This window comes from Xenopus tropicalis, chromosome 3 (assembly GCF_000004195.4).
Source record: "Xenopus tropicalis strain Nigerian chromosome 3, UCB_Xtro_10.0, whole genome shotgun sequence".
Taxonomy (NCBI): domain Eukaryota; kingdom Metazoa; phylum Chordata; class Amphibia; order Anura; family Pipidae; genus Xenopus; species Xenopus tropicalis.
Genome location: NC_030679.2, coordinates 149,319,535 through 149,326,558, shown reverse-complemented (window position 1 = coordinate 149,326,558; position 7,024 = coordinate 149,319,535). Strand labels below are relative to the sequence as shown.

The following is a 7,024-nucleotide window of genomic DNA, read 5'->3' as shown; positions in this document are numbered from 1 at the left end:
TAAGGTTTTTCCACAAACCATAGGGTTCCTGGGGCCTCTCTCATGGTTCAAGCCCCATTTTACATGTCACACCAGAGAATCTATATAATCTTTGCCTTGGCCAGTATTAGGAAGAAATGTTCATCCAAATATACTTCTCCTGCATAGATGTTGACAATGAACGTTTCTCCTAAAGCAACATTGATTTCTCTGAGGCGTCATGTGAAAACTCCACCACAGGGGTTTCTCTTTTTTCCAAATCTTTTATAGCCATTCAAGAGTGGCTTGAATGCACCACTGAGTGAAGGTAATTAATTGGGAACAACTGGAGGCTCACTGGCTGATACTGTATATACTATTGGATACTGAAAAAAACACATATTCCTCCATGTGAATGGTGGCCCTTTAGATGTTGCAATTAAATCACAACAAGCTAAGTCTAAGGTTGAAGGAAGTTGTTGCTGGCAGTAGGAGGGCCATAGCATAGTGCTTTAATGGAGTCTGTTATACACAGAAGATGAGCAAATAAAAGTTCTGGGGATGAGATGTAACAGCTGATAATGGGGATTAGTGATGGGTGAAATGTTTCGCCAGGCATGGATTCACAGCGAATTTCCGCGTTTCGCCATTGGTGGATTGTGTCACGAAATGGATGAAAAAATTCAGTGCGCGTCCAAAAATTGTCGCCCGTGTCAAAAGAATAGTTGCAGGCGTCAAAAGAATTGTCGCGGGTGTCAAAAGAATAGTTGCACATCAAAAGAATAGTCGCAGGTGACAATTTTTTTTTGACAATCAACATTTCCGCCGTTTCGCGAATCTTTTGAATTTCGGCAAAGCGAAATGGAACAGATTCTCTCATCGCTAATGGGGACACAATAGAACTTTTTTTTCTTGATTCGGATTTTTAGCTCTAAAAGCGACAGGAAACAATGTTGTATCTTTCCCAAGATTTACTATATGTCAAAACAGCTAAAAATCAGAATTTGACAATTTGCCATCTAAAACTGGCCGATATCATGTATGGCAGAGGTCCCTTCTCTTTCCTGGAAAATCTTTCTTGGGCCTCAACGTTTTAGAGGTTCACAAGATACAACTGTAAATCCACAAGGAATAAGTAATGGAAATAATCCAGGGGACAGGAAGTTCTGTGAAGGTTCTGAAATCCCAAGGCAAGAGGTCCAAAAATTCACGAAAATTCAGAAAATGGATCAAACAGACAAACCACCATGAGAGTGGAGACAAAGTTTGGTATTGGCCCTTATAGCCCTATATTTTACCCCTTGTGCATTTGATCCTGGGCCCTACACAAATTATTTACCCTTCAAAATGATTTCATGCACTTACACTGGGAGGCCCATTTATCAACATTCTCATTTTAGAAGTTTTAGCGGTTTTTGAAACCCCAAATAAAATCTTTTTTCCTAAAACCACGTATGTCAAGTAATTGATCAAAATGACCATTTTTAAAAAGCATGAACAAAAAACACTACAAAAAGAATCATCCTAAACCATGAATTCCATGAAAAAATATTTTTAAAAGAATTTTCATGTGCTTACAAACATCAACAAAAAAAAACTCCACGAAAACCTCTCAAACTAGAGAACAAAGAAAGATTGTTCCAGTTTGCCTAGGACAGCTCCCATTGGCTTCTACATGACCTTGACAGGTTTTAGATGGCAAAGTTTTTTCATTTCTAGATTTTTCATTAAACAAATCACAAGTAAAGTAAAAACCATGACCTTTAGTATATCAGCCCCTTAGAGAAGACTTTGACTTCTTGTTTTCCTTAATTAGAAATCTCCAACATCGTAACTAATTAAGAGCTAGAACTTATTATAAATCATCTCACCATTTTTTTTCACCTTGGGGGCTAATTATCAAATTAATGAATGTAAAGATATTGTGCCATTCAGGTACTAATATAAATAGAGTCGGACTTCCTTCTCATCATTCCTGATCTCAGAGACAAACCATAAGTAACACTGGGAATCACTTGTATTGCCTGATACTGTAATTCATACTTACATTAAGGATGGGGGTTCTTAGATAACAGAACATGCTGGGGAGGGGGATTAAATGGTCTAAACCAGGGGTCCCCCAACCTTTCTTACTCGTGAGCCACAGTCAAATGTAAAAAGACTTGGAGAGCAACACAAGCACCATAAAAGGTCATGGAGGAGCCAAATAAGGGCTGTGATTGGCTATTAGGGGCCTCTATGTATCCTATCAGCTTACAGGGGGCTTTATTTGGTAGGAAATCTTGTTTTTATTCAACCAAAACTTGCCCCCAAGTCAGGAATTCAAAAATAACTCCCTGGTTTGGGGCCACTGAGAGCAACATCCAAGGGGTTGGGGAGCAACATGTTGCCCACGAGTCACTGGTTGGGGATCACTGGTCTAAATCATTACATATCTGCCACATTTCATCAAGCTAAGGAGCAACTGAGGAAGCGTGCCATTCAGAACGCGAAACGCGTCGAGATATACTGCTTTTTTGCCTGGTTTACTACTTCAAATTGATCCTGCCTTCCCTACAAGCAAAGTTTATTCCATTTATATTTGGCCCTTATTCACTGCCATCTGGTAAGCGGATAGAGTAAGTGGGAGTGGATTCACTGTTTATACTTTGCACTGCGGTTAATTTACACACGTATTGCACCAGATGTTTTTTATTTTTATTTCTTCCATCACTACATTTGTCTAAGATGCAATTGGCCTATTCACCATTCAGAGCTTCAGAAGGTTAATTTTGTTTAATATGTTGATATTTAATGCTTTTATTTTTGATTGTCTCGGTTTTTAAAAGTACAGGTATGGGATCTGTTATCTGGAAACCCGTTATCCAGAAATCTCCGAATTACAGAAAGCCTGTCTCCCATAGACTCCATTTTAATCAAATAATTCCGATTTTTAAAACGTATTGCCTATTTCTCTGTAATAATACAACTGTACATTGTATTTGATCCCAACTAATTGATCCTTATTGGGTGCAAAACAATCCTAATGGGTTTAATTAATGTTTTATTGTTTTTTAGTAGACTTAAGGTATGGAGATCCAAATTAGGGAAAGAACCCATATCCAGAATACCCTTGGTCCCGAGCATTCTGGATAATGGGTCCTATACCTGTAGTAATTTTTGATAATAAATCTAACTGTAGAAAACAAAGCCAGTCAGCAGCAGAAAAAGGCAAGCATTTATTGTCCTATATAGATTCATGGCAGGACAGTATAGTAGGACATATTCTTCCCCTTTACAAAGTACTGGCAAAGCCCAGGTTATGGAATATCTCATATTTTCCATGTTTTTTTTTTATCCATACAGACCTGTTATACAGAATGCTCAGGATCTGGGGATCTCTAGATAAGGTATCTCCATACTATATCTCTACGAAAATAATTTTAACATTAAATAAACCCAATTTTCTCTCCTCTTTATTAGCCACTAAGCAGGTTTTTAACAAAACAGTGTAATAAATAAAGGTCCATTCTGCAGAGAAATCTGTTTAACAGAAAAAGTACTTTCAATCCTGTGGGGTCTAAATAAGGGTTTCTTTCATCCAAACAAAGTCAGGCCCCCTCTCCCCTACGTCTCTGTTGTGTCCAGCATACATTTCATGAGATTCTCCTAGTGGTCTCCCTACAGCTCCCTTAGGTTCCCACTAATTTACTCCCGAACACTCCAATCCCTAATTGGTGCACAATTGCCCAAGGCACAATCCTAAACACTGACTCTTTGTCTGGGTCACTGGCTGCCCTTACTGACTAGCACACCTACCTCTAACCTCTGAGATGAGCCTAGTACTAAACTCCTTACCCACCAGGTCCCCACAGGGTGCAACCTACCATGTAGTCTGTCCTGCCTTTGATGTTATCAGGCCAAAGTCCCTTCTATCCATTTATCAATGCCATATTAATTTCCTTGCATTTATTTGATCTTCCTTTTCTTTTCCATCTCCATTTTTATCTATGTCCTTACTTTTTACTTCTTTCAGCTGTTCTCTCATTCTCTTCAGATCTTTTCTTTCTTTAAGCCGAACCATTTGCATCTGTTATCCCCCTTCTTTTCCTCATTCCCTTTCTGTACTGATCTCCCCATCTCTCTTCACTACTGCAGGTACGTGGGATTAATGGATTATTTTACTAACAAATGAGGCCCTCAAGTGTGCTGTAGCCATGAAGCCTTCTTCTTCTTAGTGTGCAGCTAGAAATATTCAATGGACAAATATCACCACCACTCTTTTTTCATAGGAATTATGTACTATCCAATCTGTGTGGCCAAGATAGAAGAAAAAGTGTCTCATCCATTTGAATGCATGCAACTTAGTTATCCGGCATCTATAATTCTTGTATAGCATGTTCTGCTGTTGAGCAAGCTGTTTGTTGAAGGCATTTAAGTAGGCAGGAGAGGGAGGATGTGTTGAAAGAGAGTTTCCCTGGTTGGTGGAGGGTTTTCTGAAGCAAAATATGTTTCTATGCTATGTAAGATATCTAAAGAGTCCAAGTACACATACACTACACATATATATACACACAATCAACACTAAACCCCAATCTCACATTCAGTGACAGTGTATTACATTTGGGTGCAGTTATTTTTTTTTAGAGACTATGTGGTTTTTATCTCATCTTTTTCACTCTTTATATTGTATTAGATTGGCACCTTGACCAACCCACTGTTGACCATAAAGGGCTTCTACTAACTGGCCATGTGTACAGACAATAAAACAGCGGTAACTGATATCATTCTGGGTTTCCATGATTTCAACAAGTTCAAAATTCCACTTTTTATACTGTTTCTTTTGCTCTATAGTTTAATATTATGTGGGAATGTTCTCATTATATTCCTGGTGTCCTTTAATGAACATCTCCAGATGTCCATGTTCTTCTTTCTGAAACACGTAGGATTAGCAGATGTTCTGCTTACGACAAACACTGTTCCCATGTTGTTACATATCATACTCAATGATGAAATTATTATAACTCTAGTTGGGTGCATATGCCAACTTTATATTTTTGGCCTTTCTACTGTGCAATGTCTTCTGCTTGCAGTAATGTCCTACGATAGATTCATTGCTATCTGTTACCCACTGCATTATATTTCAATCATGAGCCCCAATGTCTGTCTCCTGCTCGTAGTGGGGTGTTGGTTATCAGTCTTTGTTTTTACAACTGCTGAAAGTATTTTGATGTACCAATTGGATTTCTGTGGCTTTAACCACATTGACCATTTTTTCTGTGATTTTGGCCCACTTGTTGCACTTTCTACTTCAGACACATCTGTATTAACACTGGTTGATTTTGCATATTCAGTTTTTATGTGTGTTCCATTTACTTTCATCATTGGGACCTATGTCTGTATCTTCATAACCATCTTCAGGATGAATTCCAAGACTGCAAAAAAGAAGACCTTCTCCACCTGCAGCTCCCACCTAACTGTTGTATGCACCTAGTATGGGACCCTTAGTATTGTTTATATTGACCCAGCTAATGAAAACTCTGCTACTATAAAGAAGTTCATATCTCTTTTTTACATTGTATTTGCTCCTTTTTTTAATCCCATCATCTACAGCTTGAAGAACAGGGAAATCAGAGAAACCCTGAGGAAATATATAATGATACAGAAAACAAATTGACAGCCGGAATATATGTTTTTGGAAGAGGCACGTAATCCAGTAACTAAAATAATACATTTTATAAACACAGCCATAACTTTGTAAGTTTGTGTTACCATATATTGAATATATAAATCTAACTTCACTGCATCTTTAATAACTAAAAACACAAATCATAACTTCTCTCATAAATTCTTAAACTGTCCTTGTAAGAAATAGTAAATCCCTTTGTAGCTACCAGAGGGAGCCATGAATCCTGCCAGGCAACAACAACATTATTTTGTACTGATAAAACCTATGTGGACTCTGCCTTCAAGGTTTGACTCGAAAACTAAACTTTTTTCTTAAAGCAACATCACCATCTCTGTCTCTGAGGGGTCCAGGGAAAACTCCATAATAGGGGCATCTCTTCTTCCATTTAAGAGTAGCTTGAGATAAGTCAGGCTGGGAGAAGAGAGAGGCAGGACAGGACTAGGCTCCCAGCATAGAGACATGGAGGAGACAATTAGGAAGTGTCATTGGCTCTCCTGACTCTTCCAGACATTCAGCAGAGGAAGTGAAGGAAAGGGGAGGTGCTAGAGAGGATTACTGCTGAACATTTCCTCCCTGGAAACCTTCATTTTCTAAATGTAGAAGCAGAAACAGAGAGTCATTTGTCATGTAATGCACAGTGACACTGTTGGAGACCAGTTAACCACAACCAAGACACAGGGTCCGTTTCCAGTTTTTGTTCCAAATAACAGAATTAAAACTATCAATTCAAAGAAACACACTTCTTGGAAAACTGGTGTTGCATACTGTGTACCCTGGAAGAATAATTAATCACAAACCCAGCCCTTTAATACAGACCTGAGCAGCAAGGTAATTGCTGCAGCTGACTTAGCCTTTTAGAAAGACTCCAGTGTGGGAAGGAGGGGCTCTCTCCCCTACTACATGGGTAGGAGGAGCTATGCAGAACGGAAAAAGGTACTGATTATCTGTGATTCTCAATGGTACTCAACAAACCTGCCAATTTTTTTATAAAGTTCCCTAAACATTAATAAATTACAAATGATGGGAGTTATTTTTGAAAAACTCTAATTTTTCCGGGACAATTTCTGAAAAACTCATTACTGTCAACAACTCATTCGTAAATCTTGAAAATATCTAGAAGTAAGAAAAAAATGGACTTTTTCCTCAAAATTGCTTAGTAAATGTGCCCCGAAATGTCTGTGAACATGAGCCTTTTCCTCATTGGACAGCAAATTTAAACAAAAAATAAACCCCACGAAAACCTCTCAAACCAGAAAGCAAAGAAAGATTGTTCCTATTGGCTTCTAAATGACCTTGACAGGGTTTAGATGGCAACATTTTTTCATTTGTCAATTTTTTGTTAAATATATCACAATTTTAAGTTGTTGGACATAACCTACATAAACCTACATAAACCAA

General features: G+C 38.2%; 1 pseudogene; it reads left to right on the top strand.

Annotated features, from left to right (window-relative positions):
* Nucleotides 1-4,852: 4,852 nt before the first annotated feature.
* LOC116409618 lies at nt 4,853-5,614 on the top strand (annotated as a pseudogene).
* Nucleotides 5,615-7,024: the final 1,410 nt, after the last annotated feature.